The sequence below is a fragment of the Toxotes jaculatrix genome, chromosome 14 (genome assembly GCF_017976425.1).
Source record: "Toxotes jaculatrix isolate fToxJac2 chromosome 14, fToxJac2.pri, whole genome shotgun sequence".
Taxonomy (NCBI): domain Eukaryota; kingdom Metazoa; phylum Chordata; class Actinopteri; family Toxotidae; genus Toxotes; species Toxotes jaculatrix.
Window position 1 is genome coordinate 22,734,915 of NC_054407.1, and position 16,288 is coordinate 22,751,202.

Consider the following 16,288-nt stretch of genomic DNA (forward strand, 5'->3'; position numbering starts at 1 on the left):
CGCTTGGTAGCTGACACTCAAGGGCAGTTTCCAATTTCAGCAAGTGATGGATGGGTTGGTGGGACAGGGGGAGGGGTTATGAACTCCAATCAGGGGGCTCCTCTGGGATGGTTATCAATGGGCTACTTCCTGAAACATCTGCCGCCCAGTTATCCATCATCGGACGACCAGAGAAGCCGTCAGAGGGAATGATGGGCTCAGCCGTGAGGTCTAAGGCAGGAGGCGGACACGCGACAACACCATATGAGGTTTTCATCACTGTATTTTGTCATTACATGATCAAAGTGATAGTGGGACAGGTTGGTGCGCTTTGACAAGTACAGTATTCTCTGTCTGTAATAAATCAATGATTTCCTCTGATGATAAGAGAATGCGTTGATGGATTTCTGAGCAAGTGCCTCGGATATACTATACAACCAGGATTATCTGATCTGCGTGATCTATGGAGGTTGCTCCTGGGAAAGCAAATGCCCTCAATAAAGCTGAAATGCACTGTAGCTCTGGACAAAAATTTCATTTAAAATATGAAACATGAATTTGGAGAAATGCTGTGTTGTCATTTTGCCAGAAAAGTGCTTTTAGGTGTATGTATTAGCAAGGAAATTCCCTGTAACCTCGTTCAATAAAGTGAAACCTAGCAGATAGGAAATATACTGAGAAGTTGATATATTTTGCTGCACACTTTGATTCATACTTTGGAGAAGTGCGAGGCTAGGAGCATTAAACATAAAAAAATTTGATGAACTGAAAAATATCAATCAAATTCCTATATTTTTATGAATTACTTCACAGATTCAACAAATTTCATTACTATAGGTTTTCTCTCCATTTGAATAAATACGTTATGCCTAAACGGTATGCCCAGTTAGCACATTGCTTTCACTCGTTGTATGTGTAGTTCAGAGTGATATAGTCCACGGTGCTTAGTGCGATTACTCCAGATGCTGCCTGGCGTGTAACTAATGAGTCGTGCTTCACCCCGGGTCAAGTATGAGGCTTCTGCTGGGGCTTTGAAGCTTGTTTACCCTCCTGCCTAATGCCCATGAGGCCTCCCTGCTCCCCTCCTGCTCCACTCCTCTCCCTGCATACCTGCCACACAAATTAAATACCTGCGCTGGAAAAAAATAAAATAAAATCACAACAGCATCAAGTTGAAAGAGTCATCTTGTGAAGGCTGAAATGTCACAGGCTTGTTACTCATCAACAGCTCTAAATTTTTCTGGATGTTTTCTTGAACTTCCTATCTACTCACTCTGTGCAACTTGCTCTGGATGATTAATGAGTAAAATGTAAATTGAGTAAAGTTAATTTTGCACGTAAGCAAAGGACGAGCTGCTACGACCTCAGGTGTCAGTTTGCAGGAACATCAAAGCTGACATCAGAAATCAAGACATTGCTTGTTAAAAAATAATAATAATTAGTTGTTTACAGTGTTTCAGAACCACTTAAACAAAGTGCTGTTGTAAGCACTAGCACTATAACCATCACTATATATTTTGAATTAGCTGCTACTTGGTTAGCTGAGAATACGACACCATGTAAAATTTATGCTTTGGGTGGCTGTAATAGAACAGAGAACTGATAGTGAGTGCTACTTTGCTAAAAACCCAATCGTGAACTTTGAACAGCTGCTGCCGATGACTTCTTTGTTACTGGAACTACAGGACGTGTCCTATGCTCACAACTTATGATATGCAATTAAGCAATTATGAGTCAAATGGCTTCATGTTAAAAAGTAACAAGCCAAACAGGTTGGGAACCACGATTACGACTACATTAAATACAAAAGTACCATCATGATGTATGTGCAAGATGTTAACCAGTCACTGCTTACACCTAAAGCACAAAATCAACAGAACTATTTTCCCAAGATTCACAGCATCTCCAAATGATTCCACGAATGTCCATGAGCAATCAAATTCTATAATCTTGAAACAAATACTCGTCAAACTTGTTCTCAAAGACTCCTATAAGCTAGATTTTCTTTTTACAATCATCATCATCTCAGCCTGACTGGACAATGGAGTTATCATCTGTGTGACCCTTATGGACTGAAGGTCAACACAGAAGTGTCAACACAGTAATCCCTCTACACCTCTGCTGTGGAAAAGCAAGATGGTCTCTTGGCACATTAAGAGGGATACCTCTTCCCATCCTGCTCCTCCATCCCCCCAGCTTTATAACAAGTGGCAGGAGAAAGGCAATGTCTGAGACGGATAAAGGCAGGGCAAAGAGTCGGGCGGCTCAGAATCAGATGAAAATAAAAAGTCAAGGAGGATTTCAGGGGATTTGCAGCATCTAGCTAAAGGTTCACTGCCACAGGGTGTGGGGTGTGTGTGTGTGTGTGTGTGTGTGTGAGAGACAGAGGGAGATGTGTGAGGAATTCAGTCTTGACCTTGCCATGCCGAATCCCATTTCCCTTTGGCTGTTGCCCGGCAACATCACCTTGACAGCATGAAATGGCCAGAGAGAGACGGAAAGAGGGATAAAAACAGAAACAGGTCTCAAGCTAACTTGATACTTTCATATCACCCTTTGCTTCAAAGTAATACTGCTGCTTGTCCCTCCACAACCACGGTTAACAGGGGTTTTATTTTTTCTCTGCAGCCGTCATGGGACAGGTCAAAGGCCAAAGGGCAGCGAATAGCATCTTTGGCCCCTAGCAAAGAGGTTTAGCAGCTTTAATCTGAGAGAAGTTATGGCCTTCACTTGTATCTGACCCTGGGGAAGCAGAAGGGCAGCAGCTAGTCAAGATCAAAGCCATCCTGCAGGACACTGGCACATATGGCTGAGGATGAGTCTGTACCCCCTTCTAGATAAACATGATGTAATATCTGTGTGAGCTTGCAGTTGACCCCTAGGGGTCCAGCCTCTTTACCCTGGAGTCCCAGCACAATGAGACTCCCTCCACCACCCCATCAGCTTTGATCAAAGGGGAAGGAAATGATTGAGTGTCTTGTAACTCCCATTGAAGCATTTAATAGAAAGAAGAGAGGGCTGAACACCAGGGCAGGAAGATGGAGAAAACTGAGGTGATGGATCCAAAGGGGCCATTTGAGATCTCGAGGGGCTGGCGCTGTAATAATGACTACTATGTCTGTTTACACTGCAATTATGAATTGTTAGAATTTTGTAGCCTGTCAGGAGGCAAAATCACAAAAAACGTAAATTGCATGTTAAGGTGGCGTTATTTCTGTTGCAGTGGTTTCTATCAGAGAAATTTGTAGATAGAACTATAACTAGAACGGTTCCTTTAAACCCAGACTACAATCACTCCATAATCTTAAACAACTAGTTTTAGTGCCTTAAACAAACCTTACAACAAGTCCCCGGACCTATATGGCCAAATATGTCATTTGTCCCTACCCTTTGATATGTCCCATAGGAGCATTTCCTAAAATAGCACGCTTACAGGGGTGGTGTCCCAAATATTGGTTATCATGGTTACAATAATAAACGTGGTTAATTTTAGGGAATCAGGGAAAAATGAGTCCTTCCTTAGGTTAGGGGAACTTTGTCATAATGGTTACATTAATAAACACAGTTATTGTACATGCACATATATGAAAAACCAATTTATTCTTTGTGTGAATTTTCCATCTTACGCCCCCACATTTATCTTTTGAAACTTGGTGGCAAGAAACAAGAGTAGAAATTCTTTAAAAAGGAAAAAGCAAAACAAAAAAAACCCAAATACACTTCTGCATGCTGCAGGCTTTTGGCACGATGGGATCAGAAAATTGCTTCAGCTCATAGCAACCAAGGCAGACAAATCTATCTACATCATATCCATAACCGCAGCATTTGTGGATAGATGGGCCCTGGCTTTTATTTTGATAGCGTGTAAAATGGACAGAACCATCTAATGCATGTCAAACAGCCTCATTTCAAAACAAAGTGGAAGTTTCTGCGAGGATGTGACCAGAAGTGAACATGAGTTCCTACACAAGATGTGATGCTTGTAGTGCGACAAGGAACATCTCTGCACACCTAAAAATAATGCACTCCATTTATTTGCTTTATGTCTTGTCAAAGTTTGATTAGAAGACATACGTTCATAGAAATGCATCATTCCCCACAGTAAAATCAAGACATTTAGGTATTTTATTTCACTTTTCTTGATCTCTTTTGTATCACTGCGCTAAAGAAATGCAGAAGTACTCAAACGGTTTCACACCCTACCCCATTTTAGACTTTGTACTGCTCTGTTTTGGTCACCTGGCATTCCTAATGCAAACCTGAGGGGAAAAGTCAAAGTATACATTTTCTTTTACCTTTCACCCAGCGGTGGGTTGTACATTCAAAGGTATTTTTGTGATGCGATGATGTCTGCTTAGAGCAAAACCAACATTAAAATCCAATATACTCACAGTCTCGGTTTTTTCACTGTCCTAGCCTATGGCAAGGCAGGGCAGTAGATGGTGCAGCCTGTAGAAATAATGGATTTAAATATTGGTTTTGCACCAGACAAATATCTCACCATTCCAGGCAGACTCCACATGTCTGTCAGATACCTTTGAAAATGCAACCCACTGCTACCTAACAGACCAACATTTTGATTTCTTTCCTCTGTTGCTTGCATAGGGATTACTATACAACTGAATCATAGGGTAACGAATGGAGTGCTCGTGTCACAAAAGCTAAATATCAGCCGGACAATAATCTGATATTCAACACTACAATCTCACAACTGTAACCCTCAACAGGAACCTTTTCTCATTATTCAACCTTTGGTAAGAGCTGCCTGAAAAATGTGCTCTGTGTCGAATTCCAATGAATGAAAATTTAGAGTAGAATTTTTATTTACCACAGCAGATGTGAGCAAAGGTTAAATGTCAAAGAACCGCAAAACACTCACTTGTTGAGGGAGATCCATACGCAGCAGGGTATGAGCTCCATGCCATTACATAGAAAGGTCAGAGGAAATCACAGTCACAATCTATGTAGTTTTGAGCTATGAAACAGCTCATACACGTCAACATACGCAGCCTTTACCACTACAGAAGATCCTTATTACAGTAACGGTCAATAAAGGGCACTGAGCAGATGCTCTTATCAAGAACAGTCAAAGAGAGTAAGTGGATGTACCCACTGAGTCAGATCTTCCAAACCACTTTCATTTTCAGAGACTACATATGTCTAGAAGGAGGCTTTCTTAACTTTCTCCAGAACCTGATTCAGTCATCAGTGTACTCAACCCCAGCATTCCCTCTTCATCCATTTTGGCGATGTTCATTATAAGTGATAATCCCTCATCGCACAGAAAACTCTGACCTGTAGATCTAAGCAATTCAACTGTTGAAATACTATAATTTTCAAGCTGTTGAGATGATGATGGTTATTAGTAACTCAGAGATCTAAGTTTCACCTTTCACCCAAACTTATCAAAAATGCAACTTAAAGCGACTGTCATCATTCAATCAGTGGTTCTGCTTCGGTTTTGTCTCAAGATTTCAGCAACATGGTTATTTGTACAGTTTGTTCTGGCTGATTTAGAGCTGTAGTTTGAACAAAGCTGAGATTTAAAAAAAAAAATCATATTCAAAAGTATGTTTACTACATAAAAGGAAAATAAACAGGATTTTGCAAGACACTGGATTCTTGGCAGCTTTGTTTATTAGGCTGGACATGAGAGAAAAGAAACCTTAAAGAGACTACTACTGCACCGTCTGTATTTAAAACACATTTGAAGTCTGTTTCCCACAGTCCACTGTGTTGAATTCCCTTCTTGGCAAATGCGAGTGTCATAAATTTAGTATGAAAGAGAGAGAGACTTGGAATAGGAAACTGAATTCAAAGGAAGGAGGAAACAACATTTTGCAAAAGAAAATTTCTATTTTTACGTTAAAAAATTAGCTTTCACATATCCAGCATGAAGCTTTACAACTGACTTGTGGTACCAACAAATACAACACACACACACACACACACACACACAATAACACTCCCACAAAATAATTTCCTCAAGACAGCTTTAGTGAACTGGATGGCTAATTTCATTGTCCAACAATTGGCTGAGCTGAATGCTGGCAGAAGACAACGACAATGTAATTAGGCATTTTACTATCATGTCTGACCACAGGAAGCCTAATTGTTTCTGCTGACGGCACAGACAGCAGGTCGGGAGAAAGTGAACACCCATTTGTTACAGTCCTTTGTTAAAATCGGGTTAAATGCCGGAAAAAAAAACTCTTACCACCACATGCAAAAAGAATCATGATTTACATATATGCAAATGGTGGGAGCACATTTGCAGTTTAACCTTAAATGGTAATTAGTCTCTGTGAGATGGGTGTGATAAGTGGAATGTTTAGCATATGTAATAATACACTGATCAGAAAAAAAACTCTAAGGGCCTTAAACCCTGTGCCACATAAGAAAGAGTATGATCCAGTGCAATTAGACAAGATGCAGAGCAGATTATATGTCTCACTTAAATACATCTCCGAAATAAACCCAGATTGGTTAAAGGACCATTTAGACCACTACACGCTGCAAACTGATGTAGATTCTCTTTACAGTCACTGCTTGATATATTTCATCTACGTACACCAGACTACAACAAATACATCATTAACATAAACATCCACAGCAGGAAGGGTCTGTCTTTTCTGGCTCTTTGTCCCTTTGTTTGATAGGCTATGTAACATAACATAAGCATAATACAAAATCAAATTGTGTTGTATGGCCAGTTGCCCATATCACAACTCATTGTATTGCTTAATTGCCTCTATATCCAGGATGCAGGCGCTCTATTTTATGTATATAAGAATTATTTGGTATTTTCTTCCATGATATTATTTGGGGTTGCGGATATTTGTATATTGATATCGTTACATCATTTTCATTTGGGATTCAGTCATTTGTATCACTACATATGAACATACAGCAATATGCATGACTGTTCAGCATTAAAGTTCATTCTTAATCTCTGGAAGAGCAGTCTCACAAAATAACTCCTGATCCACTTACTTGATTTGTCCAGAACTTTCAACATCATCATGGAGTTGGCTGAGCTGATCAGTGGTGGGAACCCTCCTTAAAAAAAAGCAGAATATCTTGTTAGTGACGAGGGTGAGAACATGCCTGACAGTTTTACCTTAGGCTACAAACTGGACTGCAGTTTGGGACAATTTCTGTGGAGCTACACAAGGATAACTGCTGTAGCTGAAGCATTAGCCTATATGATTGAAAAGCATTTATGCTAGTGGGAGAATCGTTAGCCACAGCCTTGCTAGCGCCAAATCCCTTATTTAGCCTTTTGTTTCATTTGGTCTCTGCAGTCTGAGATAAGCTGGATGTGTGGGCTAAGCACAGACTAACCCTCTCAGCCATTACACGATGTGACTAGTGGCCAAATCTGGACAATAATAGTGTGGTGGGCGAGCTAGCTGGTTTGGAGGGCAGTTTGTTAAAACTGGAGGTTGGATGGACAAAGATATTAAGGAGGATAGCAGAGAGAAAATATTTAGAAACTGAGTGTAATCTATTCACGTCAAGATTTCTGCAAATAAAGCTGCTTTAATCTGGGAAATCTTCTCAGAAAACGTGTAATATAGAGACGCTGCTGAGGCTTTTTATCGTCCTTGACTGCAAAGAACATCTATTTCTGCAAATTACTTAAAAAGAGAAATTATAGCTTCAAGCCAAGGCCGCACTCAGGTATCATCCCTCAACTTCTGATCAGTTTGCAGATTTGCAAAGGACACTTGAAATTGATCATGTTGTCAACTCTGCAGCACAACACTTTCACAACAATCAACACTCCCATTGGCTGAAATCTCAGCGGCTCCACAGTAATCTTACTCAGCTCCTATCTTTCAATAATGGCAAAAACTTTGGGCAAACTAATAAAAGCTACTCTTCCATGAGATAAAGTGAGAGATAGTTGATCCCAACAGGGAACTGGAGAGATGAGGAGACAAGGTGTGTCTGCAAAGATCTTGTAAGATACTGGAGCAGGTCTGAATTTGCCTTTCATGTGGAAAAAAAAAACAACCTGAAAACACCCTGAAACTCTTCAGTCCCCTTCCCAAACATCTTCATAACATCTATGTATTTTCTAAATCAGGTGGACGTCAGTGGCAGCCTCGAAAAGAAGAGCCAGACTCATTCAGGCTTCAGGGCCCAGATGGACAAGCCTTGGCCTCAGGTCACTGACTCCATGTTTTTCATTTGGAGCCCCTATCTTGGCCACTCTCCAGTCTTTATTTTCCATTAGGAAGAGAAATGCCTGTGCAAGAAAAGTGGAAGCCGAGGGAGAAAGAGAGCAATACACACATACACACAAATACACAGCGAGAGGGGAAAGGAGGAACGGAGAAACACTGAAGACAAAATGGCTTTCATCCACACAGCAGTAGAGGGCCAGAGGTCCCTTATTTTTTCCTCATTCAGTTGTTTCTCTTCATTTCTAGCCTCCTTTCATCTCCTCTGCGAGGCATATGGTTGTGCACCTTGCTTTCAAATCACATAAAAGATGTTTACACATGCTCCACAAGTCCCTGTGATAAGCTTGTTTTGTGCAATTGTATGCAAATCTACTAAACACAGATCACTACAATGAGAAGAAACACTTTCATGAGCGCACACAGCTGCAGACTTTATATGTCAGGTTACTCCTACACACACACTCACACACAGACACACACACACAGACAAACATGAATAAACTGTTGTGAATATGAAGTGGAAAAAATAATCTCTCATTCTAGTTATGAGGCAAGTGTGTGTGGAATTACGTGTGCGCTTATCTCATTTTTGTGTATGTGTTTGCACGGTGCACAGCCGTCAGCATGCAGCGACAGTGATGAATAAGCATTATTAAACAGGAGACACAGGCCTGACGGTGTCATTAATCTTCATCCCTACTGGCACCATCACAGAACTCACTCCCTGTCTGTCCCCTGCAACATCTACACATTTCATTGTCAATAACACAAAGGAGGCAGAACTGGTTGCCCAGCTTGTGATTGGGTTTCGGTGTGGCTCTTTAACCAAAATGAACCATCTGTGGGGTCACAGTGAGACGTAAGAGGTGATTACCATCCACCAGCATCAGATGACTGATGGGACAAAGAGAGAGGATGACATCTTGTCCGGTGGCTCAGAATTAATCACACCCTGCTCAGGGTTGATCCACAAGTCCATTGTAGCGAATGAACTGGCTCTGAAAAGAAATGTGAACCTGTAAGAGGAGGCTCGCTGACAGTGAGTGTCGCACTGCGGCTTCTGACATTACACTTAAAACAGGATAAAGACGTTCCCTGTCTGGTCGCTCCTCACCTGGAAATAAAGACTGGGATGAACAGAAGCAGGTCTGAGAAAAAGTGATGAATCATCAAGCAGTCCTTTTTTTATCAGCACCTCAAATCACCAGGTGGGAGGAAGAGAGGAAATAATGGGATCTATGCGAACTCAGAGAGGTACTTTAGTCGTTGCAGAGTGTTGTGTGCACACACACACATACACTCTTAAAAAAAAAAGAAAAAAAAAAGGCTGAATATATTCTGTCATTTTCGTGTTCTCTCTCTCTCTCTCCCTCTGATCAAAAAATAAACTCCCACACACTGTCCACATATTTACTGAAATCTATGTTTTGGTCATTTACTTGTGTGTGTAAACAGGAAAAGAGCTAATCCTGAAGATCACAAGTTTTAATTATTCAAGGAGGAAAATACACACAAAAAAAATCGATCATTGAATGAATGTAATTTCATTACACCATTTAGAAGATTTAGAAGGATTTTCTACAGGACTTCTGGTGGGTAGCTTAGGGTCAAACTGTTTATCAGTCCAAGTAACAGAGCACAAGCAACCACAATGATCTCCAAATAACTGTGTACCTGCACACCTTCAGTCCAGACACCAATGTCCTCTGCGCTATCCCCAAGCTCTGCATCCTCCTTGTGTATGACATACACTCTGATCACAGTTTGCACCATGGAAGCGTTGGCCTCTGTGTCTGTGTCCTATGGAGTAAAATATAAAAATAAGTACCTTTTCTGAGTCTAGATAAAGTGTGGCAAGACACTGGAGGGAAGACAACATTAAACATGATATTTGAAATATGGAGATCTACAAAAGTCCACACTTACAACTTACAGTTTTATGAAGAAGTATAATTTAAGAGCAACCTGTAGATTTCGTACAGTTGGAGATGTACAGAAATATTATGGCTGCATACATTACAAAATTAATACAAGGCATATCTAAGTTTGAACTCTCTAGTGACCACTGAAAACATTTGTTGAAAAACTAGAATAAGAGAGTAACACAGATACAAGCAATCACTATAAAAGCTGAAATATGGATCACAACAACATTGCCAACACTGCATAAAACTGGGCGGCTATTACCTGACCAGCTGTGCTGCACAGCTTTCTGCTACCTTTGCGCCAAACCTTGGTCGCCGCGGTATTTGCGTGACCCCTAACTGAAAAATTAACGAGCCGTGACAAACGCCGGTAGAGAGAAGAAAAACAAAAACAGGAGACAGATTAGCATTAACGCCACACATGAGACCGCCGAAGTGTTGCGCTGTAACTTGAACTTCTCTGGTAAACAGAAGAATGACGAACAATAACTGAACAACGCTAAACGCAATAATTTACCGCGGTTACGACTACACCCTGGTACTCACTTTCTCATAGCAGAACCGCTAGCCTCGCTACAGCACAGGCCTCTTAAAAGGGACACTGCCTTCCCTAAAATCAGTACTAAACTGATTGACACTGCTAGCTGCAGCCAATACGGTATTTTTTCGGCTCCGCGGTTGTTTTGGGAGTTTTTCCGTCCACAAAAGCAACTGTGAGAGATGTACCCGAAGTGTAAATAGCCTAGCTAAAGCAAAGTTGCGCTAGCCTTAACTACAACACACCAGTGACAAAATGCATGTTTATACAAAAACTATCCAAGTGTCTCACAAATGTCGAATAACTGCTACTCATTCATTCATTAAAGTAAATGAACGTAAGTATAAATTATCTACTTACCCTTATCAAGTAAAGCCAAACGCTCAGGTGAAAGTTCAAAAGCCAGCGACGGTTAGGATGACGTCCAAAAACGTAACGCTCCCGCTTTTTCAAACGCTTCCGCATTTCGTGGAGCATGCGCAGTAACTAATCTAAGCAGAGTCATTGGTTTTCGGGACCACACTGTCACTGGATTGACAGTAATTAAATGAATGAACATGAAACTTCTTTCAGTCATTTACAACAAATACAAAGCATGATGAATTCTTTTAATTACTTATTATGTTACTATTACATGAAGTCAAAAAATAATACAATTTCCACATAATCTGAGGAATATAAAATAATAGAAAAGAAAAGAACAATAACATAATGCACAGTTCAATTACCAAAAATCCAAATCTCAAAATAATAAATTTATTACCCAAAACAAGGAGGTTTAGCCTGAAATGTCACAATCCAACATGAATAAAATATATCTGATTTTAAAATACATTTAATAATTATGTCCTGAAACATATATATGACTTAACACTAGAAAATCTTAAAAAATAGAGCTGGAAATAAAATCCCAAGACCAAAACCAAGAATGAATTGATTTCTCTAACAAGTGTGATGATCTGACCCCCCCGCCCTAGAGAGTTCCATTGTTGTCCAAAACCATTAAAAATACATTAATGAGCCACACTGTCCTTGATCTGTTCCTTCATTACCCTGAACATCAGCAGTGTAGTTGCTGCCCTAAATACTCATTACAGCATAAAATATGTATTAATCCACAGCTGAAAATAGTCCCCAAATGCACAGCTGCATTTTCTCCTGTCAGAAGAATGTTTGCTTAAAAACTGCTGCACCCAGCTGTTTTAGCCTTTCCTGCAAAATTAAACACAGTTGTAAACTAAATATCAACACTCGCATTGTTGGCTTGAATCTTTTCATGACATTTGTTAGCAACGAGAAAATATGAAACATCAGTCTTCTGCTTTTCCAACTGTAACACTTTGATGTAAACAACAAAATGGAAAAAGCAACAAATCTCTCTCCTCTCTCTCTCTCTCTCTCTCTCTCTCTCTCTCTCTCTCTCTCTCACACACACACACACACACACACACACACACACACACACACACACACATACACACACACACACACACACACACACACACTATATGATCACTACTTTCAGCACCTCTACCAGATGGTCACCCACACTGGTACCTCCCTCCACAGGTGGTGGTACTTTCCCCTTCGTTCACCTATCTCTGCCCTGTGATCACACAACATCTGGTTCCACCAAACACTGTATACTTGTCTCTGCCTAATAAAACTTGGGCCTGAACCCTGAGGTCATTTCCTTTATTTAACATATTTTTTCTGCCCCTTTACTGGATGGTGAAAATTAGGACAGGAAGTAACGGGAGAGGTAAAGGCAAAAGATCAGCACCAGGTCACATTCTGTGCAACCTCCAGAAGAAACAGACCAAGAAGTGAGAAGTGAAAGATATGGGCTGTCAATCAACCATCATGAAGTGCCAATATCAGTTAGAGGTGTTGAGATGTAAATGAAAGAAACTGAATACTGAGTAACTTTTCTCATCTGAGTTTCTCACACTCGGGACTGAAAGCTCTGTAATGTGCTTCTAAGTTAAATGCTCACTCAAAGACTGCAAAATCTACAGACAAAATCATGATGACGTGAGTAAGCCATCAGTGTAAAGAGAATTTTCCATCAGGGGCCAAATAGGTAATGCAAAATGGAACTAAATTTATAAAATAAACAGCTGGATGTACTGTGGAGTCTTCTGCCACAAGGTGTTGAAAAGCGTTAACTTCAACATTTTCTCTGCACTAATGCAAATAAGAATAAATTAATATTCATTTGTTGTTCTTTGAAATTAAAATGAGTGAGTTTAATCCCAGCAATCATCATTCAGGTGGTGTAACTGGTAAAGGTGCAAAGTCATGGATTATACAAGGCCCAAACCAACAGCATCATTATCTGGAAAATGTAATATACGATGCATTTAATAATCATTAAATGTCAAGTCTTTAACGCGTGCAGGGCACTTTCCACATGAGCTGCATTCCTTCTGCCATTCAGCTTGTGAAACAGAGTGCAGACAGCATGAACCTGCTGAACCCTGTTTGTGGATTGTTTGTAGGACTGACAACTGAATCACAAAGTTCAGTTTCCTGACAGATGTAAAGCTGCAGTGATAGTCCGTTTAAAATGCATCTTTTAAATATGAAACACCCACCTCCTGTGGGCTCGAAAGACGGCTGCAAAAAGTTTCTTTGTTTGATGAGAACACCAGCTGTGGTGAGTTTGACATCAGAGTGGAGTGTATACAAAAGCAAACAGAAGGCACTTGCATGTGTAGGAAACGGGACAATGTTGAACTAACTACAGAAGGTCTTCTGTGTTCTAAACAGTAGAAAGCTTGTTCATGTTTGACCTTTTAGGCATGAAATCAGCAGGAGGTGTGTCTTAAATGATGATAACTGTGACAACAGGTGGATGACGACGCATTCCCCACAAACTAAAAAGTAAAAGAAACCAATAATCATTTCAACTTTCAATGTCATTTGTTCCACTGAGCTTAAAAACTTAAAAACCCTTTGACTTGTGCACACTTTCCTCATGAGCTGTGTTTCTTCATGTAACGATCTGCAAGATTTTCATGGCTGCTTTGCTACACTCCATTAATAATTGACAAAACAATATTGATACAACCTGTCTTCAGTTCATGAAAGCTTTTACTGTACATTCGCCACGAAAAACAATCAGTCTGCTAGCTCCCGGCAAGAAAAACCCAGAGACTGCTTCTCACCAGAAATGGAGAAAAAAAATAAAAGGACATACCTCAGGATAACAACTTTAAGAGTGTCCTACCAATGAAATGATGCTGTCTTCTTCTGTAGAGATCAGAGATCAGCCCTTCATGTGATCTGATCAGTTGTAATTCATAGTGTTTCTGTGTCAGTTAAAAACAATTCCACTCTTTTGCATAACAGTGAGGGTTGTGGCCTTTCTTACAACTGAAAACACAACATTCATGTGATTCAGGTATATGTCTCAGTCCTTTCAGATCAGAGTTCCTGCAGGATACCACGGAGACAAGCCGCACATCCTCTCGGAAGCCAGCTTGGGAACCTGCCAGCATCAAACAGCTCAGTGTCCAACTACGGGAGGCATGAAATGCAGGAAGGGGGTTTCATGGCTAAGTGGGGCTAAGCGGAGGAGAGCATGGCGTGTTAGAGTCATTTCATGGAGCATTTGACGGAGGGAAGTTGGACAGAATCCTGTCGGAGTCAATGCTTGTAGGGTTTGGGGGCTCCTGGAAGTTGTTTCTCCCGTTCTGTGCTGGTGATGCTGAGTGCTTGATGGGTTTTTAGTATTTTAATGTTTCCTTTGGGCCTGATTTGTTTTTTTCTGTGTTGCAGATAGTAGTGGGTTGTATTTATTATTTTGGGTTTGGCCACCCTGAAGAGTTTTCTCCTGTGTTTAATTGTATTGTATGAAGCTACTTGTTTCGTTTCCCTTTGAAATCTGTTTCCCTTCAATCTTTTGTTTTTCCTCTCACCTTAGCTTTAACACAACCATCATCTTCTCCTAAGTCTAAGCAGACAGACGGTCCAGCCTGAATGTTTAGAGGAAGATACCTTTTCCAGTGAAGTGCCCTAGAACAGAAAAAGCTTTGAAATAAGAGAATGACTGCTCCTTTCTCTGCAGATATACATCTTTGTTGCATAATGTTCACCACAAGAGCTTAGTTTCAAGTTTGAGTTGGAAAACAGCTGTGAAATAAAATGAAATGAAAACATCCAATAATTGCTAGACTTTTCTTTTTTTTTTGTAATTCAACAGTGCCAGGAAACTAAGGAGGGAAATTCTAGGAAGCAAAAGTAGAATAATAAGGACTAAGATATGTGACTTGCTTGCACTACAGTTGATAAATGTTCAGCAATTTGTCTTGAAGACAAACTGATACAGGGTGTAATGACAGTAGGATCTCATCTCAATGCAGTAACACATTCCTCATATTGTTTACAGATTACTGTACTACCTTAGGAAAGTCACTACAAATGGCTGGATCTGCACATTTAAAGTAGTAAAGAATTTTGGACAAATTTCTGTATGTCAGCAACGTGTACATGAGATTGTTCAATCTGTGTGGTTTTTAAGAAGGTCAAAAACATCATGATACTAGAGTAAAACAAACAAAAAAAAGAAAAACTCTTTCCAGATGTCTGACAACTGGAAAGGAGGTTGTATCTGGAGAACTTCCTCAGTTAGTTTCCTTTGTCTCCCATCTTGCTTTATGGCTCCGTGTCTTCCCCCGCTCTTGCAACCTCTCCAGCTTCCTCCCCAAATTCCAGAGGGATGGTGTCATCTCTGAGCTCTTCTTCCTCAACATGAACGTTGAAGGGAAAAAAAAAAAAAACAGTAAGTGAGCAGAAACAGGTGTCACCTCTGAATAGGAGCTTATCCGACCTCCCAGTAAGCTCAACGGCTAAACCTCCCCTGTGCGAGGTGAGCGTGACATTAAACAAAATAATAGGCTTCATTAATGGCGACACGGTGCTCAGATGGCGGTGGCGGCTGTAAAATAAAAGGTTTAGCAGCCTCTTGTTGTGGCTCTTTGTTGACAGAAAGGGCTGTTGTTGAAATGATCCGTGACATTGCTCCGGGGGTGATGTGGAGCCCATTAAAATGTTGCCGTGCTGCTATAGGAGAATGAGAAATAATACAGAAGGTAAAGTTTACTGGCCTATAGAGCAGGATGTTACTGGTCCTGTAGAATGTGTGTCACTGTGTTGTTACGCATGTTAAGATGCTTCTGTACCAATGACACCAAATCCTGTATCTCTACTGTACTTAGGGGGAAAAAATGGCAGCTCCAAGAAATTATATTTGTATATATATTATATTTTTAAATGCACAGCAGCACCTACGATCATGTAGACGCTAGATATTAATTTTCCATAGGAATTATGAAAACCTGGGCAAGTGTCGTGAGTATGAATGCTGTGATGAAAGATTTTATGCTGAAACACATTAGTCTGATGTTTGCCGTTAATAAAGATATGATTTAATTGAGGTTAATTCTTGCATTGGAGAGCTACCAATTCCATCTTTCATGCATGTTTTTGGATCTCTTGGGCAGCCTTTGGCAGAGAACTGAAGCAGACTAAGGTTACACAACAACGATCACCTGTTAGATGGTTTCTTTTGGGAAGACATCAGAGTTTTCTTTCCAAAAAAGGATAATCTGCAAGCAGCCTCTCAGCAGCACTGGAATATTAACTACTCC

At 40.4% G+C, this 16,288-nt stretch overlaps 1 protein-coding gene across 5 annotated transcripts in view; it reads right to left on the reverse strand.

Annotated features, from left to right (window-relative positions):
- Positions 1–2,144: 2,144 nt before the first annotated feature.
- Positions 2,145–16,288, reverse strand: part of LOC121192624 (partitioning defective 3 homolog) — a 217,153-nt gene continuing 203,009 nt past the window's right edge. For all 5 annotated transcript variants that reach the window (XM_041054373.1, XM_041054376.1, XM_041054375.1 and 2 more), the window contains one exon: positions 2,145–2,155. The gene's annotated coding sequence lies outside the window, so the exon portion shown is untranslated. The remainder of the gene's footprint in view (positions 2,156–16,288) is intronic.